The sequence below is a fragment of the Oryctolagus cuniculus genome, chromosome 5 (assembly GCF_964237555.1).
Source record: "Oryctolagus cuniculus chromosome 5, mOryCun1.1, whole genome shotgun sequence".
Taxonomy (NCBI): Eukaryota; Metazoa; Chordata; class Mammalia; order Lagomorpha; family Leporidae; genus Oryctolagus; species Oryctolagus cuniculus.
The window spans coordinates 140,921,952-140,947,703 of NC_091436.1; the positions used below are offsets into that span (position 1 = coordinate 140,921,952).

General features: G+C 39.0%; 1 pseudogene; it reads right to left on the reverse strand.

Annotated features, from left to right (window-relative positions):
* Positions 1-23,814: 23,814 nt before the first annotated feature.
* On the reverse strand, positions 23,815-25,001 carry LOC100345426 (zinc finger protein 24 pseudogene; annotated as a pseudogene).
* Positions 25,002-25,752: the final 751 nt, after the last annotated feature.

Consider the following 25,752-nt stretch of genomic DNA (forward strand, 5'->3'; position numbering starts at 1 on the left):
AAAGCAAAAAAAAAAACACAAGAAGCAAAACAAAACAGAAAAATACTGTTTCTCAACAGTTGAGACAAAGGCTGTTCAAAGTCATTGTATCTTGAAGTTAATTTCACTTCTTTTTTTGTGAACTTTAGACATAATTATAATAAATGTTTTGAGGACAGAGGTCCTACATGGGAAGTTAGTACACAGTGACTCCTGTTGTTAATTTAACAGTTAACACTCTTATGTATGACGTCAGTGATTACCCGAGGCTCTTGGCATAAGCTGCCTAGGCTATGGAAGCCTTTTGAATCCACAAACTCTGTAAATATTTAGACAAAGCCATAAGCAAAGTGGACATTCTCTCCTCCCTTCAGAGAAAATAACCTCCTTCTTTGAAGACCACTTCTTTCAACTGGGGTCTCACCCACTGAGGTCTTTCATGTATGACATTTTTTTTGCCACAGTGTCTTGGCTTTCCATGCCTGAAATACTATCATAGGCTTTTCAGCCAGACCAGGAAGTCTTAAGGGCTGATTCTGAGGTCAGAGTGCTATATAAATTGATTGTTATTCCAAGAGTCTGCTAGGTGGACTGCTTCCCATGTTGGAGCCTTCATTCTTTTTGATTCTATCTATTATTATTACCGGACCATTAATCCTATCCATATGATCAATTTAACATTTAAGATGGTATTTTTACTCCCAGGAGATTTGGAGTCTCATGGCAAGTTTTTATAATCCCACCATGCCCACCCTTCCAATCATACTCCCAAACCCTCTTCTTCCTCCCTCTCCTATTCCCACTCTTATTTTTTTACAGAGATCTATTTTTAATTGACCTTATACACATGTCTATCTCTATATTAAGTAAAGAGTTCAACGAATAGTATAAAAATCTTGTTCCTCAACTGTCAAGACAAAGGCTGTTCAAGTCATTTCTTCTCAAAGTGTCAATTTCACTTCTATGGATTGCCTTTTAGGTACTCTATTAGTTATCACAGATCAGGGAGAACATGAGTTATTTTTCCTGTTAGGATTGGATTATTTCACTAAATATGATCTTTTGCAGATTCATTCATTTTGTTGTAAATGATTGGATTTTTTTAACCACTGTGTAGTATTCCATAGGGTACATATCCCATAATTTCTTTTTCCAGTCTTCAGTTGACAGGCGTTTGGGTTGATTCCATGTCTGAGCTATTGTAAATTGAGCTGCAATAAACTGGGGGTGCAGATAAGTCTTTCATATGCTGATTTTTTAAAAAACTATTTTATTTATTTGAGAGACAGAGTTACAGAGAGGCAGAGACAGAGAGGGAGAGAGAGAGAGGTCTTCCATCCATTGGTTCACTCCCCAAATGAACACAATGGCCAGAGCTGAGCTGATCCCAAGCCAGGAGCCAGGAGCTTCTTCTGGGTCTCTCACACAGGTGTAGGGGCCCAAGGCCTTGGGCCATCTTCTACTGCTTCCCCAGGCCATAGCAGAGAGCTGGATTGGAGCTGGAGCAACCAGGAGTTGAACTGGCACCCATATGGGTTGCTGGCACTGCAGGCAGCAGCTTTACCCAATATGCCACAGTGCCAGCCCCTATATGCTGATTTAATTTCCTTTGGGTAGATTCCAAGAAGTGGAATAGCTGGGTCACATGGTAGGTCTATATTTAGACCTTTGGGGTATCTCAGCATTGTCTTCCATTGTGGCTTTACCAGTTTACATTCCCACCAACAGATTAGAGTATCTATCCCCCCACATCCTTGCAAGCATTTGTTGTTTGCTGATTTCTGTATGAAAGCAATTCTAACTGGGGTGAGGTGAAATCTCATTGTAGTTTTAATTTGCATTTCCCTGACAGCTATTGATTCTGAGCATTTTTTCATGTGTCTGTGGCCATTTGGATTTCCTCTTTTGAAAAAATGTCTGTTTAAGCCCTTTGGCCATCTCTTAAGTGGGTTGTTTGTTTTGTGGTTTTGGAGTTTCTTGATCTCTTTATGGTATACATTCTGGTTATTAATCCTTTATCAGTTGCGTAGTTTTCAAATAATTTTTCCATTCTCTCAGTTGCCTCTTCACTTTCCTGGGTGTTTCTTTTACAGTACAGAATCTTCTCAATTTAAAGTAACCCATTTATTGATTTGGGCTTTAATTGCTTGTGCCTCTGGTGTCTTTTCCAAGAAGTCTTTGCCTATGCCAACGTCTTTGAGGTTTCCCCAATTTTCTCTAATAATTTGATGGTGTCAGATCATAGATTAAGGTTTTTAATCCATTTTGAGTGAATTTTTGTGTAAGAGATCTTGTGTCATACTTCTGCATGTGTAAGTCCAATATTCACAGCATCTTTTGTTGAAGAAACTCCTTGCTCCAATGATTGGTGTTAGCCTCCCACAGTCACAAGCACCCAGCCCCCGTTAGTTCTCCCCACCAGAGTCAGGAGTCTCCACTTGGCTGGCTGCTGGGCATGGACATGAGCTGGCACAGCTGTTATGTGTGTCCAAAATGGCACCTGCTTTATTGGCTTGTTACAGGATGCTGTTGCAGGGTGATCAGGTGAGAGAAACGTGCCCTTCCTTTTTTTTTCCTCCTCTAGTTTGGCAGGTACACTATCCCCCACAGGGCTGCAAGCCAGCTTCCTTCTAGGCTCTTCCTGCAGTTTTATCACTAATGGTTTGGGCTGCTGTAGTCTGGTCTCACCTCACTCTCCAATGCTGGTGCAAAAGCTCTCGGCTACTGGCTTACTGAGTTGTGGGTGTCCATGCTCTCCACATAGCTTCAGTGTGTCTCTCTAAATTGTGTGGAATTTTCTCTGCCATTTTCTTCCTAATTCTTCCTTGAAACTGCACTCTCCCCACTTTTTAAAACCATCTTCTCCTAGATTAGAGTCATAAGCTCCCTCCCTACTCTGTCATCTTAATTCAGTCAGTTCCATGGTGTATTTAATCCTAGTAAGAATAATTTGAATAATGATTTGTGTAAGAAGATTCCCCATGTGCATAAAAATAACAAAGAAACCCTACATTGTAGCTTTTACTTATTTGCATTAAAAAGGTGTGGGATAATGTATATAGAAATGTTATGGGGTGCAAATGGAGAGAGGTTGGTGAGTAATTTTTTTTAAATTAAAAATTTGCTGCATTGCTTAAGTAGCATATATAAGTATGCATAATGTTTTATTATCTCAAGATAATTGCTCCATTTATAATGTTTGCCCAAGGCATACTTCATTTTTTTCAATCAGTATGGATACAGATTCTAAAGCTGTATAATGACCACTGTTACAGCTATACTTGCAGATGCTGTTGAAGGTTCTCACTGGAGCTGATCTTTCCACATGGAATTCATGCACAGGGGCAACAGACATTCATCCCACACCATGGAAGGACTGCTTGAAAATGGAAGAATTGGAGGAGGAGGCAAGATGGCAGAATAGGAAGGGAACACACTGATAGTCCGGGGAGAGACAGTTTAATAAAAGTGGAGATACTGCAGGTTCAAGGAAGAGTAGGGGAGGAAACAGCAGAAGAAACTCTTCCAGAACGCGTGATTCACAGTGGACCTGCGTGGAGAGCGTGGGAGCCCACAGTTCGGGACACCAGCGGCAGACTCAACACACCAGCGCTGGAACGTGAGGTGAGCCGAACCTCAATAGTCTGAGACACCGGCAGGCAAGCGGAGAGAGGAGACTAGAGGGAATGACCCCCGGGGGGGGAAGTTCACCAGGATAACTAGAAGAGAGAGAGAGAGAAAAAAAAGGTGACTGGTACGGACACGGGTTTCTCTCTCTCCTCTCACCTCTCAAGGGCGAGCAAGACAAAGAGCAGGCGCCATCTTGGATTACGTCATAAGCAGAGCGACCTCAGGTCTGCACCGGCCCTGAGCCTAGCAGAAAAACCTGACTCTGGGCGGGGCAAATTAACAGGAGATTAGGACCTAGTAAATTTGTGGTGCTACTGAACTGAGACTGTGAAAAAAGAGACGGTGGGGGAGAGAACTCACAGAATTCACGTGAGTACTCCCCAGAGACGCTACAATTCCGTAACTTTGGCAAGCCAGTGGGAGACTGAAGGAGAATTTGAGCCCACTCTGAGGGCAGAACAGATTCCCTGTGTGGTCCTGGGGAAAGAGCTTCTGATCGCTGGTTCCTGTGGGTATATCATTTGCCTGCTAACTACCTCCAACTTCGTTCAGCTGTGCGGAATTACTTACCTTTTGAATCAAAAAAAAAAAAAAAAGAAAAGAAAAAAAAAGAAAGAAAGAGAGAGAGAGATCTACCACGCTTAACCTGGGAGTGTCACCTTTGGCACACCAAACAGAGCTCTCAGGCCACACCCATCTCAAGCCTCTAAGGCTCCATCAAAAACAGACAGGCCACTTAATCTAGAGTCATAGTATAACAAGAAAAAGCACCACAGTGAAGAAACCAAATATCTCCAATATGCCAAATAACAAACGCCAAAACCGAGGTAATAAAAACAAGGAAGTCACCATGACGCCCCCAAATGAAAAAGACACCCCAATTCAAGATTATGAAGATGATGAGTTAGAAGAAATGCAAGAAGCAGATCTCACAAAATTGATAAGAACATTAAGAAGTTCTCAAAAACAAATTCTGGAACTACACAAATCCTTAATGGACAAGATAGAAAATCTTTCTCATGAAAATGAAATATTAATGAGGAATCAAATGAAATGAAACAACTAGTACAACAGCAAACTGTGATAGTGACGAGAAATCATAATGAAATGAAGAATTCAATAGATCAAATGAAAAACACAATAGAGAGCCTTACAAACAGAATGGGTGAAGCAGAAGAGAGAATATCAAACTTAGAAGACAGAGAACAGGAAAGGATACAGTCAGACCAAAGAAAAGAAGAGGAAATTAGAAATCTAAAACATATTGTCAGGAATCTGAAGGATACTATTAAAAAACCCAGCATTCGGGTTCTAGGAGTTCCTGAAGGCATGGAGAGGGAGAAAGGATTAGAAGGCCTTTTTAGTGAGATATTAGCAGAAAATTTCCCAGGTTTGGAGAAGGACAGAGAAATCCTAGTACAGGAAGCTCACAGAACCCCTAATAAAAACGACCAAAAGAGATCCTCACCACAACACGTTGTAATTAAACTCACCACAGTGAAACATAAAGAAAAGATCCTAAAATGTGCAAGAGAGAAACGTCAGATTACTCTCAGAGGATCTCCAATCAGACTCACAGCTGACTTCTCATCAGAAACTCTACAAGCTAGGAGGGAATGGCGAGATATAGCCCAGGTACTAAGAGAGAAAAACTGCCAGCCAAGAATATTATATCCTGCAAAGCTATCATTTGTGAATGAAGGTGAAATAAAGACCTTTCACAGCAAACAGAAATTGAAAGAATTTGTTGCCACTCATCCAGCCCTGCAAAAGATGCTTAAAGATGTGTTACACACAGAAACACAGAAACATGGTCATCAATATGAAAGAAGGTAAAGGAAGGAAACCTCACAGCAAAAGATCACAGGGAATTCAAAGCATATATTAGAACTTATCTTTGGCAAATGGCAGGGCAAAGTTACCATTATCATTAGTCACATTGAACGTGAATGGCCTGAACTGTCCAGTTAAAAGACACCGATTGGCTGATTGGGTTAAGGAACAAAACCCATCTATTTGCTGCTTACAAGAAACACATCTTTCCAATAAAGATCCATACAAACTGAAAGTGAAAGGCTGGAAAAAGATATACCATGACAACAGAAATGAAAAAAGAGCGGGCATAGCCATCTTAATATCGGACAACATAACTTTACCACAAAAACTGTTAAGAGAGACAAAGAGGGACACTATATAATGATCAAGGGATCAATTCAACAGGAAGATATAACAATTATCAATGTATATGCACCTAACTACAGGGCACCGGTTTATCTAAAAGATTTGTTAAGGGACTTAAAGGGAGGCTTAGACCCCAATACAGTAGTACTGGGGGACTTCAATACTCCACTCTCAGAAATAGACAGATCAACAGGACAGAAGACCAACAGTAGACAGTAGATTTAAACGACACTATAGCCCAAATGCATCTAACAGATATATACAGAACTTTCAATCCTACAGCTAAAGATTTTACATTCTTCTCAGCAGTACATGGAAGCTTCTCTAGGATTGACCACATACTAGGCCATAAAGCAAGTCTCAGCAAATTCAAAAGAATTAGAATCATACCATGCAGCTTCTCAGACCATAAAGGAATGAAGGTGGAAATTAGCAACTCAGGAATCCCTAGAGCATACGCAAACACATGGAGATTGAACAACATTCTCCTGAATGAACACTGTGTCATAGAAGAAATTAAAAGAGAAATCAAAATTTTTCTGGAAGTAAATGAGGATAACAGCACAACATACCAAAACTTATGGGACGCAGCAAAAGCAGTGTTAAGAGGGAAGTTTGTATCAATAGGTTTATATCAATAGGTGTCTACATCAAGAAATTGGAAAGGCACCAAATAGATGAGCTTTCAATTCACCTTAAGGATCTAGAAAATCTACAGCAAACCAGACCCAAATCTAGTAGGAGAAGAGAAATAATTAAAATCAGAGAAGAAATCAACAGGATTGAATCCAAAAAAACATTACAAAAAATCAGGCAATGAGGAGCCGGTTTTTTGAAAAAATAAACAAAATTGACACCCCATTGGCTCAACTAACTAAAAAAAGAAGAGAAAAGACCCAAATCAACAAAATGAGAGATGAAAAAGGAAACGTAACAACAGACACCACAGAATTAAAAAGAATCATCAAAAATTACTACAAGGACTTGTATGCCAGCAAACAGGGAAACCTATCAGAAATGGATAGATTCCTGGACACATGCAACCTACCGAAATTGAACCAGGAAGACATAGAACACCTAAACATACCCATAACTGAGACAGAAATTGAAACAGTAATAGAGGCCCTCCCAACAAAGAAAAGCCCAGGACCAGATGGATTCACTGCTGAATTCTACCAGACATTTAAAGAAGAACTGACTCCACTTCTTCTCAAACTATTCAGCACAATCGAAAAAGAGGGAGTCCTCCCAAATTCTTTCTATGAAGCCAGCATCACCTTAAATCCTAAGCCAGAAAAAGATGCAGCATTGAAAGAGAATTACAGACCAATATCCCTGATGAACATGGATGCAAAAATCCTCAATAAAATTCTGGCCAATAGAATGCAACAACACATCAGAAAGATCATCCACCCAGACCAAGTGGGATTTATCCCTGGTATGCAGGGATGGTTTAATGTGCGCAAATCAATCAATGTGATACACCACATTAACAGACTGCAGAAGGAAAACCATATGATTATCTCAATAGATGCCGAAAAAGCATTTGATAAAATACAACACCCTTTCATGATGGGTTTGGAAGGAACATTCCTCAATACAATCAAAGCAATCTATGAGAAACCCACGGCCAACATCCTATTTAATGGGGAAATGTTGGAAGCATTTCCACTGAGATCTGGTACCAGAAAGGGATGCCCACTCTCACCACTGCTATTCAATATAGTTCTGGAAGTTCTAGCCAGAGCTATTAGGCAAGAAAAAGAAATTAAAGGGATACAAATTGGGAAGGAAGAACTCAAACTATCCCTCTTTGCAGATGATATGATTTTTTATTTAGGGGACCCAAAGAACTCTACTAAGAGACTATTGGAACTCATAGAAGATTTTGGCAAAGTAGCAGGGTATAAAATCAATGCACAAAAATCAACAGCCTTTGTATACACAGACAATGCCATGGCTGAGGAAGAACTTCTAAGATCAATCCCATTCACAACAGCTACAAAAACAATCAAATACCTTGGAATAAACTTAACCAAGGACGTTAAAGATCTCTACGATGAAAATTAGAAAACCTTCAAGAAAGAAATAGAAGAGGATACCAAGAAATGGAAAAATCTTCCATGCTCATGGATTGGAAGTATCAATATCATCAAAATGTCCATTCTCCCAAAAGCAATTTATACATTCAATGCAATACCAATCAAGATACTGAAGACCTTCTTCTCAGATCTGGAAAAAAATGATGCTGAAATTATATGGAGACACAGGAGACCTCGAATAGCTAAAGCAATCTTGTACAACAAAAACAAAGCTGGAGGCATCACAATACCAGATTTCAGGACATACTACAGGGAAGTTGTAATCAAAACAGCATGGTACTGGAACAGAAACAGATGGATAGACCAATGGAACAGAATTGAAACACTGGAAATCAATTGAAACATCTACAGCCAACTCATATTTGATCAAGGATCCAAAACCAATCCCTGGAGCAAGGACATTCTATTTAATAAATGGTGCTGGGAAAATTGGATTTCCACATGCAGAATCATGAAGCAAGACCGCTACCTTTCACCCTACACAAAAATCCACTCAACATGGATTAAAGACTTCAATCTACGACCTGACACCATCAAATTATTAGAGAGCATTGGAAAAACCCTGCAAGATATAGGTACCAGCAAAGACTTCCTGGAAAACACCCCAGAAGCACAGGCAGTCAAAGCCAAAATTAACATTTGGGATTGCATGAAATTGAGAAGTTTCTGTACTGCATTAGCAACAGTCGGGAAAGTGAAGAGGCAACGAACAGAATGGGAAAATATATTTGCAAACTATGCAGCAGATAATGGGTTGATAACCAGAATCTACAAAGAAATCAAGAAACTCCACAACATCAAAACAAACAACCCACTTAAGAGATGGGCCAAGGACCTTAGTAAACATTTTTCAAAAGAGGAAATCCAAATGGCCAACAGGCACATGAAAAAATGTTCAGGATCACTAGCAATCAGGGAAATGCAAATCAAAACCACAATGAGGTTCCACCTCACCCTAGTTATAATGGCTCACATTCAGAAATCTAACAATAATAGATGTTGTAGAGGATGTGGGGGAAAAGGGACACTAACCCACTGTTGGTGGGAATGCAAACTGGTTAAGCCACTATGGAAGTCAGTCTGGAGATTCCTCAGAAACCTGAATATAACCCTACCATTCAACCCAGCCATCCCACTCCTTGGAATTTACCCAAAGGAAATTAAATTGGCAAACAAACAAGCTTTCTGCATCTTAATGTTTATTGCAGCACAATTCACAATAGCTAAGACCTGAAACCAACCCAAATGCCCATCAACAGTAGACTGGATAAAGAAATGATGGGACATGTACTCTATAGAATACTATTCAGCAGTCAAAAACAACGAAACCCAGTCATTTGCAACAAGATGGAGGAGTCTGGAAATCATCATGCTGAGTGAATTAAGCCAGTCCCAAACGGACAAATATCATATGTTCTCCCCGATCAGCGACAACTAACTGAGCACAAAGGGGAAACTTGTTGAAGTAAAATGGACACTATGAGAAACAGTGACTTGATCAGCTCTTGTCCTGACGGTTGATGTACAATGTAATACTTTATCCATTTCAGTATTTTTTTTTGTTCTAGTACCATTGGTTGAACTCTGTAATTAGCACACAATTATTCTTAGGTTTTAAATTTTAACTGAAAAGTGATCCCTGTTAGGAATTTGAAAGCATTATGTTGAGTGAAATAAGCCAATCCCAAAGGGACAAATACCACTTGTTCTCCTTGAGAGGTGACAACTAACTGAGCACCAAAAAGGAGACCTGTTAAAGTGAAATGAACACTATCAGAAATGGTGACTTCATCAGCCCTCACCCTGACTGTTGATGAGCAGCTTAATATGGTATCCCTCTTAGTATTTTTTTTGTTTGTTCTACTTAATACTTTTGGTTGAATACTGTAATCAATACACAATTCTTCTTAAGTGCTGAAACTTAACTGAAAAGTGATTGCTGTTAAATATAAGAGTGGGAATAAGAGAGGGAAGAGATGTGCAATTCAGGACATGCTCAAGCTGACTTACCTCAAACAGTAGAGTTAGAAACATACCAGGGGATTCGAATTCAATCCCATCATGGTGGCCTGTACCAATGCCATCTCACTATTCCAAGTGATCAATTTCTGTTCACAATTTGTCATAATGATAGGACTAAGAACCAAAGGGATCATATAAACAAGAATAGTGTCTTCGAATACTAGCTGATAGAATCAAAAAGGGAGAGAATGATCCAACACGGGAAGTGAGATACACAGCAGACCCATAGAATGGCAGATATCCTAAACAGCAGTCTGGCCTCATAATCAGCCCTTAAGGCATGCGGATCCGGCTGAAATGCCCATGAGAGTATTTCAGGCATGGAAAGCCAAGACACTCTGGGGGAAAAAAAAAACCTAAATGAAACATCTCCATGAGTGAGATCCCAGTTGAGAGTGGGTCATCAAAGAAGGAGGTACCTTTCTTTGAAGGGAGGAGAGAACTTCCACTTTGACCATGGCGTTGTCTAAATATGATCAGAGTCGGTGAACTCAGGGGGCTTCCATAGCCTTGGCAGCTCATGACAAGAGCTTAGGGTGATTGCTGAGGCCATAGACAAGAGTGTCAATTTGTTAAGTCAACAACAGGAGTCACTGTGCACTTACTCCTCATGTAGGATCTTTGTCCTTAGTGTGCTGTACATTGAGATTTAATGCTATAACTAGTACTCAAACAGTATTTTTCACTTTATGTTTCTGTGTGGGAGCAAACTGTTGAAATCTTTACTTAAGGTATGCTAAACTGATCTTCTGTATATAAAGAGAATCGAAAATGAATCTTGATGTGAATGGAAGGGGAGAGGGATTGGATAAGGGGAGGGTTGTGGGTTGGAGGGACGTTATGGGGGGGAAGCCATTGTAATCCATAAGCTGTACTTTGGAAATTTATATTCATTAATTAAAAGTTAAAAAAAAGATATTTATATTCATTAAATAAAAGTTAAAAAAAAAGAAAATGGAAGAATTAATACTTTAAAATGTCCATATTACCCAAAGCAATTTACAGATTCAGTGTGTTTCCAAACGCAATATCTAAGGTATTCTTCTCAGATCTAGTAAAAACAATGCTAAAATTCATATGGAGACATAAGAGACCTGGAATGGCTAAACTAATCTGAAACAACAAAAACAAAGTGGGAGATAGCACATTACCAGATTTCAAGACATGCTACAGAGCAGTTGTAATCAAAGAAATCAGGCACTAGAATCTCCATCCAAATCTCTCACATAACATATAAATACCTGAGCTATCAGTTTGGGTGTTAGCAGAAAGCTGGAGCAGAAGTGCCTTTCCCAGGCATTCAGATATGGGACACAAGAATCTCAAGTGGTGTGATTTAACTCATTATTCCACAACACCTGCTGATCTGATAGTCTCTGTATGGAGTTTTTAGGTCTTTCTCTGTATAGAACCATGGCTTCTGAAAATAGGGTTAACCTAACTTCCTCATTTCCTATTTGTATACATTTTATTTCTTTTTTTGCCTAATTACTGTGGCTAAAACTTCCATTGAGAGTTGACATCCTTAGTGCCAGATATTAGATCAAATTGTTTTAGTTTTCCCCATTCATATATGGCCTTTATTATGTTGAGGTATGTTTCTTTTATACTTACTTCACTCAATATTTCTATCATGAATGGATGCTGGATGTTACCAAATATGTTCTTTGTATTTATTATAATGGTCATGTGATTTTTATCTTTTATTCTTTTTATGTGACATGTTTATTATGTTTATTGATTTATGTATGTATTTATTTATCTATTCCTGAGATAAATACCTTTTGATAATGACAAATAATTTTTATGAACTATTCATGGCTTTATTTTGAATTTTTTATTTATTAGATTTACTTGAAGGGCAGAGACAGAACAAACAGACATATAGAGAACTCCCTTCCACTGGCTCACTCCCCAAATACCCACAGGCTCAGGAAAAAAATCAGAAATTAAATCTGACTCTCCAACTTGGGTGGTATAGACCCAACTACTTGAGCCTTCACTACTGCCTTTAAGCATGTATATTAGTAGGAAGCTGGAATTGGGAGCATGGCTGGGAATCAAACCCAGTCACTCAAATATAGGGTGTGGACAACACAGTGTTTTAACCATTAAGCCAAATGTCCACCCCTGAATAATCTTTTTGAAGTGTTGTTGGATTCACTTTATTAATGTTTTTCTTGGAAGTTTTTGTAACTATGCTCATCAGGCATTGATAATTTCCTTCTTTTGTTGTATCTTTATGTGATTTTGGAGTCAAGGTAATGCTAGCTGTTGCTCCCCCATTCGCGGAGGAACAACACTGGACCCTGCGCTGTTCTTTCTGCTTGGCTTTTCCCGGGTTAGCTGCCGGTCCCTCACTCGCGGAGGAACAACGCTGTCCCGGGTTAGCTGCCGGCCCCTCCACCTCTGTGGAGGGGCGGCACCCCCCGCCGCTATCCCCACTTCCGCGGAGGAGCGGCACACCGCTGGTCGGCTCCCTCGGGGGCTGCTCAGATGTTCCTCAGGTGTTCCTTCAGATGTTCCTGGTGCATGTTGTTTCTCTCCTCCTTTATAGTCCTCTTCCACCAATCCCAACTCTGCTGCCCACACGCCGAGCACGCTGCTCTCCTCCAATCAGGAGCAGGATCAGCTCCTGCAGCTTATCAGTCAAACTGATTGAGGCAGCTGCGTAGTTGTTTGCTCCTCCCCAGCGCCATATTGTGGGAGAGCAGATGCATAGAATTAGTCCTAGTTCCAGTAATTTAGTCTAGTCTCAGTTGCTCCCCACAGCTAGCCTTGTAGAGTGAGTTTGGAAGGATTTCCTTCCTTTCAACATTTTGTAATTGGTTTTAGTTCTTTCCTAAATGGTGGCATTCAACAGTGAAGTTATCTGGTCCTGGGCTTTTCTTTGTTTGGCAACTTTGATTACCAAAGTTTTGATTACCATTATTGATCTGTTCAGGTTCTCTGTGTCTTCATGGTTCAATTTTATTTTCAGTGAAGACTATAAATGCAAGAGTAATTTTTGAAAGAACTAAAGGAAGCAATACACTGCTATGACTGAATGAGTGCAAATATTTCTTGATTATTATGTGTGATACTGTTTAACATGGTTAAGATATTAACATGTTCTTGGCATTCAGAACAACCACATAAAAGAGGTACTAATATCCTTTTTACAGCTAAATAATTGAGGCACAGCATTTTTAACTAGTTCCCCTTAGGTGACATACTTCAAACTTATTCAGTCTGATTCTAAAAGGTATATTCTTTTTTAAAGATTTATTTATTTACTTGAAAGTCAGAGTTACATAGAGAGAAGGAGAGGGAGAGTGAGAGGAGGAGTGAGAGAGAGAGAGAGAGAGAGAGAGAGAGAGAGAACTTCCAGCCACTGGTTCACTTCCCAATTAGGTGATCTGAAGCCAGGAGCCAGGAACTTCTCCCAGGTGTCCCACTTGAATGCAGGAGCTCAATGACTTGGGCCATCTTTCACTGAAAAGCCATATTCTTAAGAGGACTCTAACAATATTGAAAATTATCAGAATTTATTGTCTGCCTGTAACATTTATAAAGAATGTGGAGTTGAGTAAGTCTATTGGAAGTATGTCCTTTTATTATTCACGCCATTTAAACACAAAGAAGAATTTGAACTTCTGGAGTTTAAATTTTCTCTCCCAAAGTAGGGAGTAGGTAAGTAGAAAGACTTTAGAGACTCCCCGCCAACCCCGCCCCCCAGTATTTTTTTCTGAGACTACAGTGCTTAATCTGTACTGAATGTGTTTTTTTCCCCGAGATCAGTGCCAGGAAACAATGACATGTTTTACACAGAGCAAGCAATAGCTGATTAAAGCCATCATTTTAAAGTTTTCATGCAATTAAAAATGGTCTCTTGGAAACTGGCTCTTGTCCAGAAAATTTTTGTTCTACCAGTAGGTCATTCGGGAGCTCATTAAAGAGCTTACAGATAATTGTGCTATTAAATGATACAAATATTTTCACAAAGTTATTAAGTACATAATTGCTCAGGTGCGTGGAAACTCTGAAGAGCAAGGTGATTAATCCACCAGGCTATGCACTAACATATTCAAGGTAATCTCCAGAGGTGCCAGTTTGTTAGGTGCCTCTATCTCAATTTTGCCTCATGCCTTTAACAACTTCTTCTGGAAAAGATCTCTTGGGGCAAGCCATGAATATACATCATTGACATAAACTTTCTTCAAAGTTTAAGGACTCTTCAGGGAAAAAGAAGTGACTGCACATACAGCTCCACTCAACCATAAAGGAGAAAAGTCATTACCACTAACACAGGAAGACACCTCAGGAAACCTCAGCATTCTTACTTTCCTCTAAAGACCACTAACTACAAAATGCATGGGAACTAGAACCTCATTAATACATCACACACATTTATAATAATAAACACCCCATACACACACATATGTGTGTATGCAATATATACATATATACATACAAGAGAGAGAATGAACAAGATTCCAATAGATTCTGATTCTCATTTTCATTCATGAATGTGTTTTTATAAATGAAATCATTCAATCACTTATTCAATAATTTTACTCAATCAGTTATTCTGATATATTGGATAATTGCTGTTATAGTCTACCATATTAAATCTTATTTAACTAAACTACAAACTGAATAATAGCATTTGCTTTCATGATGGTCACTAAAGGTGGTGTATAAATTAAGGCTATAAATATGAAGACCTGCCTATGATCCTGGGGGAATGTGGAGAACAGCAGGATTTTCTACAATTCCCTGCTGTTCATGAATTGTGGAATGGATTTTTCACATACAAATACAATTTACTGTTGTGTATACCCTATAGCTCATAAGTTCTTTTGCTCTGGCTTTGAAACACTAGATGTGGGGGCCAGCATTGTGGCACAGCAGGTTAAAGCCCTGGTCTGCAGTGCCAGCATCCTATATGGGCTCTGGTTTGAGTCCCAGCAGCTCAACTTCTGACCCAGCTCTCTACTATGGCCTGAGAAAGCAGAAGATGGTCCAAGTGTTTGGGCCTCTGCACCCATATGGGAGACCCAGAAGAAGCTCCTGGCTCCTGGCTTCAGATTGGCACAACTCTGGCCATTGCAGCCTTCTGGGGAGTGAACCAGTGGATGGAAGACCTTTCTCTCCCGTTCTCTGCCTCTGACTCTCTGTAACTCTGCAGTTAAAATAAATAAATAAATCCGTAAATAAGATAAAAAAGAAATACTAGATGTGTATTATAAACTTACACGTATGTGTGCATATGTATGCATAGTGAGATCATTATATTACCATAGCAATACAAGTCCTTATGACTCCTCTTAGATTTGATCTTGACATTTCTATATGTTTGTGACCATTTAACAATATTTCACGTGTGAAAATTTCCTTTATAATCATGCCAGAATTATCTAGCAGAGAGAAGTGATTCTGTTCTCTTTCAGTCAATGAGAAACATCGAATATGAAGGCACTTCAAAAAGTTCATAGAAAAGTAGAATTGAAAGACACATTTATTTTGTTGCTATTGCTTTTGAAATTCATGGGCAGCTTTATCACAATATGTATTTCAATGAATTTTTGAAGCTTTTTTTGTACAGACATTTTACAAAATGATTTACATAAGTATTGTGTTATGTAAACAACATGGTAGCATACAGCAACTGGAATTTGGCTTGTCTTCATTTAGGGGATCCAAAGAACTCTACTAAGAGACTATTGGAACTCATAGAAGAGTTTGGAAAAGTAGTGGGATGTAAAATCAATGTACAAAAATCAACAGTCTTTGTATACACTGGAAATGCCAAGGCTGAAAAAGAACTGCTAAGATCAATCCCATTCACAATAGCCACAAAAACAAATACCTTGGAATAAACTTAACCAAGGGCGTTAAAGATCTCTATGATGAGAATTAAAAAATCTTAAAGAAAGAAATAGAAGAGGATACCAAAAAATGGAAAAAAATCTTCCATGCTCATGGATTGGGAGAATCAACATCATCAAATGTACATTCTCCCAGAAGCAATTTATACATGCAGTGTGATACCAATCAAAATACCAAAGACATTCTTCTCAGATCTGGAAATAATGATGCTGAAATTCATATGGAGACACAGGAGACCTCGAATATCAAGCAATCTTGTACAACAAACACAAAGCAGGAGGCATCACAATACCAGATTTCAAGACATCCTACAGTGCAGTTTTTTTTTTTTGACAGGCAGAGTGGACAGTGAGACAGAGAGAAAGGTCTTCCTTTGCCGTTGGTTCACCCTCCAATGGCCGCCACGGCCAGCGCGCTGCGGCTGGCACACCGCGCTGATCCGATGGCAGGAGCCAGGTGCTTCTCCTGGTCTCCCATGGGGTGCAGGGCCCAAGCACCTGGGCCATCCTCCACTGCACTCCCTGGCCACAACAGAGAGCTGGCCTGGAAGAGGGGCAACCGGGACAGAATCCGGCACCCCAACCGGGACTAGAACCCGGTGTGCCAGCACCGCAAGGCAGAGGATTAGCCTAGTGAGCCGCGGCACCAGCCTGGACATCCTACAGTGCAGTTGTAATACAAACAGTATGGTACTGGTACAGAAACAGATGGATAGACCAATGGAACAGAATAGAAACAGCAGAAATCAATCCAAACATCTACAGCCAACTTATATTTGATCAAGGATCTAAAACCAATTCCTGGAGCAAGGACAGTCTATTCAACAAATGGTGCTGGGAAAACTGGATTTCCACGTGCAGAAGCATGAAGCAAGACCCCCTCCCTTACACCTTACAGAAAAATCCACTCAATAATAATTGAAGACCTAAATCAATGACCCGTCACCATCAAATTATTAGAGATCTTTGGAGAAACTCCGCAAGATATAGGCACAGGCAAAGACTTCTTGTAAAAGACCCCGGAAGCACACGCAGTCAAAGCCAAAATTAACAACTGGTATTGCATCCAATTGAGAAGTCTTTTTACGGCAAAAGAAACAGTCAAGAACGTGAAGAGGCAACCAACAGAATGGAAAAAATATTTGCAAACTATGCAACAGATAAAGGATTAATAACCAAAATCTACAAAGAGATCAAGAACCTCCACAACATCAAAACAAACAACCCACTTAAGAGATGGGCCAAGGACCTCAGTGGACATTTTTCAAAAGAGGAAAACTAAATGGCCAACAGGCACATGAAAAAATGTTCAGGATCACTAGCAATCAGGGAAATGCAAATCAAAACCACAATGATGTTTCACCTCACCCCGGTTAGAATGGCTCACATTCAGAAATCTACCAACAACAGTTTCTGGCGAGGATGTGGGGAAAAAGGGACACTAACCCACTGTTGGTGGGAATGCAAACTGGTAAGGCCACTATGGAAATCAGTTGGAGATTCCTCAGAAGCCTGAATATAACCCGGCCTGAACACAACCCAGCCATCCCACTCCTTGGAATTTATCCAAAAGAAATTTAATTGTCAAACAAAATAGCTGTCTGCATCTCAATGTTTATTGCAGCTCAATTCACAATAGCTTAGACATGGAATCAACCTAAATGCCCATCAACAGTATATTGGATAAAGAAATTATGGGACATGTACTCTATAGAATACTATACAGCAGTAAAAAACAATGAAATCTGGTGATTTACAGCAAAATGGAAGAATCTGGAACACATCATGCTGAGTGAAATGTCAGTCCCAAAGGGATAAATATCATACGTTCCCCCTGATTGTTGACAACTGACCGTGCACCAAAAAGGAAACTGTTGATGTGAAATGGACACTATGAGAAACAGTGTCTTGATCAGCCCTTGTCCTGACTGTTGATGAAAAACTTAATACTTTATCCCTTTTAGTATTTTTTTGTCCCACTTAATACTATTGGTTGAACTCTGTAATTAACACACAATTATTCTTAGGTGTTTAAATTTAACTGAAAAGTGATCCCTGTTAAATATAAGAGTGGGAATAAGAGAGGGAAGAGATATACAATTTGGGACATGCTCAATTGAACTTGCCCCAAATGGTAGAGTTGGAAATGCGCCAGGGGATTCCAATTCAATCCCATCAAGGAGGCATGTACCATTGCCATCTCACTAGTCCAAGTGATCAATTTCTGTTCACAGTTGGTCATAATGATAGGATTGAGAGTCAAAGGGATCACATAAACAATTCTAGTACCTGCTAATACTAACTGATAGTATTAAGAAGGAGAGAACAATCCATCATGGGAAGCGGGATATACAGCAAACTCATAGAATGGCAGATATCCTAAACAGCAGTCTGGCCTCAGAATCAGCCCTTAAGTAATTCGGATCTGGCTGAAGAGTCCATGAGAGTATTTTAGGCATGGAAAGCCAAGACACTCTGGCAAAAAAAAGACCTAAATGAAAGATCTCTGCGAGTAAGATCCCAGTGGAAAGAACGGGCCATCAAAGAATGAGGTACCTTTCTCTGAAGGGAGGAGAGAACTTCCACTTGGACTATGAGCTTGTCTAAATATAATCAGTCGATGAACTCAAAAGGCTTCCATAGCCTTGGCAACTCATGACAAGAGCATAGGGTGATTACTGACACCATAAACAAGAGTGTCAATTTGTTAAGTCAACAACGGGAGTCACGGTGCACTTATTACTCATGTAGGATCTCTGTCTTTAATGTTTTGTACAATTTGAGTTAATGCTATAACTAGTACTCAAACAGTATTTTATACTTTGTGTTTTGGTGTGGGTGCAAATTGTTTAAATCTTTACTTAATTTATACTAAATCGATCTTCTGTATATAAAGAGAATTGAAAATGAATCTTGATGTGAATGAATGGGAGAGGGAGTGGGAAAGGGGAGGGTTGTGGGTTGGAGGGAAGTTGTAGGGGAAAAAGCCATTGTAATCCATGAGCTGTACTTTGGAAATTTATATTTATTAAATAAAAGTTAAAAAAAGAAATTTTATCCACAGTAAATGTGTCAAGCTGTTAATTAAATGAGATGTTTCCACAAGAGGTTTTTTTTTGCTGTTGAAATCTCCTTGTACCCAATAAATTAACTATTTGAAAGAAAAAAATAAAAAATTCTTAAATATTTCATATCCCACAAACCTTCTCCATGTGTAAATCACTATATTGCATAAAATGCAACCTGAATGTTTAGTGTTTTTGAAAATCATCATTTTTTTTCCTTCTCTAGGAGCAACATGTGCATATCTAATGGTGGAGAAATGGTTTCAGTTGGGGAATTTTATAAGGAAAGCAAATCAGGCAACATAATGTGTTGTTTTTTTTCTTTACCATAGATAATACTATTTTTCATATCCCATACTATCATTCATCTTCTATTTTGGGGTGCATCTCTTTAAATCATTTTCTCACTAATAAAACTCCTTGGAACCCAAACAATATTGTGAACAATTTCTCTAATACCACTACTTTCTCATGATAATTTTATCATTCCTTTGACTGACATTCAATTTTTTTTCCCATAGATCTTTCCTTTATCATTATTTAATTCCAAGCTGCTCTACTTTCACATTTTGGAGTTTTAGAAGAGGGCGAAGTCTGTATTCTATAAATTACTTATTTTTTCTGGACTATTATTTTTTCCCTACCACCAAATATTTTTCTTATGGTAAAATTATTTTCTTTTTTGTTTTTGTTTTATGCTTCTATTCATTTTCCAAGCATGCTCGTAATGATTGGGCAACTGTGTTAGTGTTTTCTTCTCAGCATCAATTTTGCTGTCTCTCAGGCTTCTATGTTGCGAATGCAGTTTTCACACTCATCATCATGCTAGCATAATCAATATCAGGAGGAAAATCCTGCCTCTACAATAACCTCAGACCTCTTCAACTTTACTCATTTGTTATTTTCTTTGAAATTATCATTGATCATTAAATTAGTATGAAGTAGTATGGTATGTGCTCGAAATAAGAAAATACAAACGAGTATAACGTCAAGCTTCAATTTCCCACCATAAACACGCCATCATATAAAGAGGGAAACAGGCATATATAATTTGAAAACATTGTGCTAAGTACAACAGTTGATATGAAAAAAGTTAAAAAAGAGTAGAGATTAAAATTTTTTCCTTGTTATATTTTAGATTAGCATATAATACTTGCACATCTTAAGGGGTACAATGCTTTTTCACTATAAATACATAATTTCAACTCACTGTATCAATAAATCAATCTTTCCAATTTATTATATTTTCTTTTTGTGTTTGGAGTCTACAAGATCCTCTCTTCTAATTCTTTATGGATATTTTATGTCATCATGAGCCATACTTGCCCTACTGAAAAGTACTAAACCGTGTTGCATTCACTCTGTTATGCTTTTGCCGATTCAAATCCAGGCTGCTCCATTTATGATACAGCTCCCTGTTAATGGGCTGAAAAAGCAGTGGGAAATGGCCCAAGTACATGGGCCCATGCACCCATGTGGGATACCAGGAAGAATCTCTTGGCTCCTGGCTTTGGATTGGCCCAGCTAGGGCCTTCATGGCTATCTTGGGAGTGAACCTGTGGATGGAAGATTTCTCTCTGTGTCTCTTCCTGTCTCTGTAACTCTATTTCAAATAAATAAATTAATCTTTAGCAACAACAGCAGCAACAACAACAAAAAGAGTAGAAAGGCAAAGACCAGATTATTCTGAACCTCAGACAACAAACTGAATGAGGCTCACACAGATATGTATAAGAGCAAACAATTATTACAAGAAGAAGAAATTAGACAATTTAAAAACAGTATTGGAGATTTATATGATACTATCAAATGATTTAATATATAGATCTTGGGAGTTCCTGAAGGTATGGAAAGAGAGAATGGGCTAGAAGGCCTGTTTATTGAAATAATTACAGAAATTTCCTCAGTTTGGAAGAAAGCAGCATTCAAGTACCGGAAGCACATAGAGAACGTCTAATAGCATGACCAGAAAAGTTCTTCACGATAACGCATTGCAGTCAATCTTTCCACAGTAAAACATAAAAAAGATTCTACAATGTGCATGAGAAAACAATAGATTACTTTCAGAGGATCTCCAATTAGACTCACAGCTAACTTCTAATCTGAAACACTACAGGCTAGCAGAGAATGGTGAGATATAGTCCAAGTGTTAAGAGAAAATAAACTATCAACCTAGAACACTATACCCTGCAAAGATCTCATTCATGAATGACAGTGAAATAAAGACCTTCCATAACAAACAGATTGAATTTGTCACCACTTATCCAGCCTAAAAAAAGATGTTTAATTAATGCTGCACACAGAAACATAGTCATCACTATGAAAGAATGAGAAAGCAGATAATCACCCAGCAAAAGTACAAGGGAAATTCAATGTAAACAATAGGAATATTCATGGAAAAATGGCAGGGTCAAATTGCTACTATAAACACTAACCTTGAATGTAAATGTCAACTCTTCAGTTAAAAGATACAGACGGGCTGAATGCATTAAAAAATCAAGATCCATCTCCTTATTGCCTACAAGAAATATATCTCAACAATAAAGATATCTGCGGACTGAAAGTGAAAGACTGGAAAAAGATATCTCATGATAATGGAAACCAAAAAAAAAAAAAAAAGAAGGTATAACCATCTTAATATGAGACAAAATAGACTTTGACACAAAAACTGTTAAAAGAGACAAAAAGGGCCCTCTGTAATGATTAAAGGATGAATTCAACAAAAAGATGTGACTACAAAACACACATATGTACCCAATTATAGGGCACCTGGGTATATAAAAGAGAATTTAATGGATCTAAGGGAGACATAGACTCTACTACAGTAGTAATAGGGACTTCAACACTACACTTTCAGCAAAGGGCAGACCAATCAGACAGTAAAACAGCCAAAAAAAAAAAACACACAGTTAATTGACACAATAGACCAAATGGACCTAATGGATATCTACAGAAATATTCATCCTACAGTGCAGAATATACATTCTTCTCACCAGTGGATGGAATTTTTCTAGGACTGACCACATGCTAGGCCATAAATCTGTCTAGGCAATTTAACAAATTGAAATCATATAGTCAGACTACAATGAAATGAAGCTGGAAATCAACCACTCAAGAATCTCTAGAACTAATGCAAACACATCCATCTACAACCAACTCATATTCAACCAAGGAGCTAAAATCATTTCCCAGAGCAAGGACAGTCTCTTCAGCAAATGGTGCTGGGAAAACTGGATTTCCACATGCAGAAATATGAAACAAGAGCACTAGCTTACACCTTACACAAAATCCATTCAAAACTGATTAAAGATCTAAATCTACAACCCAATACCATCAAATTACTAGAGAGCATTGGGGAAACCCTCCAAGATATCGGCCTAGGCACAGAGTTCCTAGAAAAGAGCCTAGAAGCACAGGCAATAAAAAATCAAGATTAACAAGTGGAATTACATCAAATTGAGAGGCTTCTGTGCAGCAAAAGAAGCAATCAGGAAAGTAATGAGGCAGCCAACAGAATGTGGGGAAGAGGCTAACTCACACCCAACAACTTTGTACCAAACCCCGTAACAATTTACAGTGGAAGAAACACCTACCTACCTAAGTAGGATTATAGTACCTAGCACAATGCCTCAACTGTAGAAAATGTGTAATAAATTCAGGACTGCTTTTTTAGCCTGGTGTGCAACTCTTTTACACCAAAGAAATAAAAATAGCAAACCTGATTGTTGGTTGCCCACTTGTCAGGGAACTTTATCCCTAACAAAGGTGAAGGCAAAATATTCCAGACAGACTGTTACCTTTATGTTCACATTTACCCTTTAACACTGTATTTATTACAAATTCTTCCCAAGTGTTGTATTTTCCACCTTTATAGTTTTACAATTGTTTATCATTTAGACTGTCTACCTTTCAGTAATATCTAGAAGAAAACCTATCTTAATTAATTAGATGCTTCCAAATTACAGACAGGATGAGTAGTTGGAGTTTCCTATAGGTGAATGATGGCATTTAGATAAACTGATCAAAATATTTGCATTATCTCCCACAATCTAGATGTCCCATTCACTTTTGATGTTTTATCAACATCACTTCTTACCTGAGATCTTAAGGCTCATTTTACTTTGAAGTTTTTAATCATCTTTTATCTTCTATTTTCTTAAATGCATATTCAAATCAGGTATAAGGAAACAGAAGGGCAAATTCTTAAAAGATATCTTAAAAGTTTAAGATGGATTTCAGATTTCATAAATTCCTCTATGTTGCCTTTTTTTGACAGGCATAATTAGACAGTGAGAGAGAGAGACAGAGAGAAAGGTCCTCCTTCCATTGGTTCACCCTCCAAATGGCTGCTACGGCTGGCGTGCTGCGCCGATCTGAAGCCAGGAGCCAGGTGCTTCCTCCTGGTCTCCCAAGCAGGTGCAGGGCCCAAGCACTGGGGCCATTCTCCACTGCCTTCCCAGGCCACAGCAGAGAGCTGGACTGGAAAAAGAGCAACAGGGACAGAATCCAATGCCCTAACCAGGACTAGAGCCTGGTGTGCTGGCACCGCAGGTGGAGGATTAGCCAAGTGAGCCACGGTGCTGGCCTATGTTACCTTTTAATGTAGAAGGGAATGTATTCTTACAAAGAAACCTTCAATGATCAAGATAAACAATCTGACTAAAAAAGGAAACTTTTAAGGAAAGGACAAAGAGTCAGGCAGTTCATTATTTGGAAAATAGAAAATATAAACATCACATGGAAAATTTAGGCATTAATACCTGAATTAATATGAAATTTCAGTTTCTAGGAGGCATTTCATTCCCATTTCGTTCAAGATAAAATAATAATGGTGAGTTTGTATTTTTTTTTACATTTCCAAGTGGATTTTCTGACAGTCAATTATGTAATATTTCATGTTTTAAATTTTGTCTTCATTTCTGAAGTAAAAGACCTGAGTGCTGATTCTTTTTTTTTTTCACTTTCTCAAACTTTCACAACATTCGGAAGTTTTTCTGCATTGTGTCTTCTCTGATGTCTAAAAAGCTTTGAGCTTTGACTGTATGATTTCCCACACTGAGCACATTCATAAGATTTCTCCCCAGTATGGATTCTCTGATGATTAAGAAGTCCAGAATTTGGCTAAAGGCTTTCCCACACTTAAGACATCTGTAAGGATTTTCTCTAGTATGGACTCTCTGGTGTTGCACAAGAATGGAACTTCTGCTGAAGGCTTTCCCACACTCAACATATCCATTAGGTTTCTCTGCACTGTGGATTCTTTGATGAAGAATGAGGGCTGAGCCCTGGCTGAAATATTTTCCACATTCATCACACATGTGCTGTTTCTTCCGAGAGGGATTTCTCTTTCTTTCAAACCTGCCTTTGCGGAAACAAGTTTCTCCATTTAAAAACCCGAGGAACACCTATATTCAGAGTGCCAGGAACTTCATGAGATTCTGCTGCTGAAGGGATCTCCTGCTTTGGAGCTGGTGCTCCACTTTCAGTCCTAGCATCATCATCACAGTGCCTCAGGGGATGGAGCTACCAGGATGGCCACTTGAGTTGGTTCACCACAGCATCAAGCTCAGAACTTGGTAACCCTTGAGCCTCTTCTTGAGACTCTATCTCTTCTACAAGCACTTCCTGCTTTCACTGATGAAGAGAAACCAGCTGTCCAGGGTCATCAAGTTTACTCTCCAAGTCCTCCAGCACGGTCACTGCCTCCTCCCCATTCTCTGGATGATCCTCCCAAACCCATGTTTGTAGCTCTTCAGTAGGAAAGCAACAAACTGCTGAAGCACTACCTACTCCAATATTTGTTCTTTTGTGTGGGTCTCTGGCCTGAGACACAGATGGCAAAGTTCTCAGAGCTGGCTCACAGCTTCACATGGTCCTGGTGAGTCCTGGTATCCAAACTGCCTGAATCGCTGTCGGAAAACCTTAGGGTCAGGGAGATGATTCCAGGGGATACTCTATCCCTCTTTACCATCGGGCTCTTTCTCCAACTTCACTCTCAGAACTTTTCCTCTTCATCTGGATTTGGGATTATACGTATGGAATCTTCTTCCACTGACTGTGCTGACATTCTGATTTGTAATACTTTTCAAGACAATCAAGGCAAGATAGAAACCTCAGGAAAATATTCCCTTTCCTTCACAGGCACTCCTCTGGCTCAGAAACCTCAGCAGCTTTACTGTCCATGGCAGACGCAGAAAACCCCTGGCTTCTTCACTTCTGATGCAACTCTCTGCTATGACCTGGGAAGGCCGTAGGAGATGGCCCAAGCTTGGGCCCCTGCACTTTCATGGGAGACCTGGAAAAAGCTCCTGGCTCTTGGCTTTGGATTGGTCCAGCTCTGGCCATTTCAGCCATTTGGGGAGTGAACCAATGGATGGAAAACTTCTCTCTCTTTCTGCTGCTGCCTCTCTGTAACCCTGCCTTTCAAATAAATAAATAAATATTTTTAAAAAGAAAATAGATACACAATAGGGAGAACATAACAGTTCTGGTGTATTATATTGTGGTCGGTGTGATGATGGCTTATGTTGATGTACCATATTTAGTATAACGAAGTGAGACAAAGAATCTGGTAGACTCCAATCCCAAAGAAAGAAAGATGAAGAATTGGAAATTCTGTTTGACTGGTGCTGTCAGTTGATGATATCCATTTGTGTTGAAATGTTGCAGTATATCACTTTAAAATGTGCAAGTATTGCATGTCAATCCAAAATTGAAGATAAATTAAAAAAAAATCCTTCATCAGATTGTAAATAGGAACAGATCCCAATAAAAGTCATACATGATTATCCACAGGTAGCATTATACTCATTGGGAAAAAATGGAAATATTTTTCTCTAAGATAAGGAGCAAGAATGCTAGCTCTCAGCATATATCTTTTCAAGATTGTGTTAGAAGTCCTAG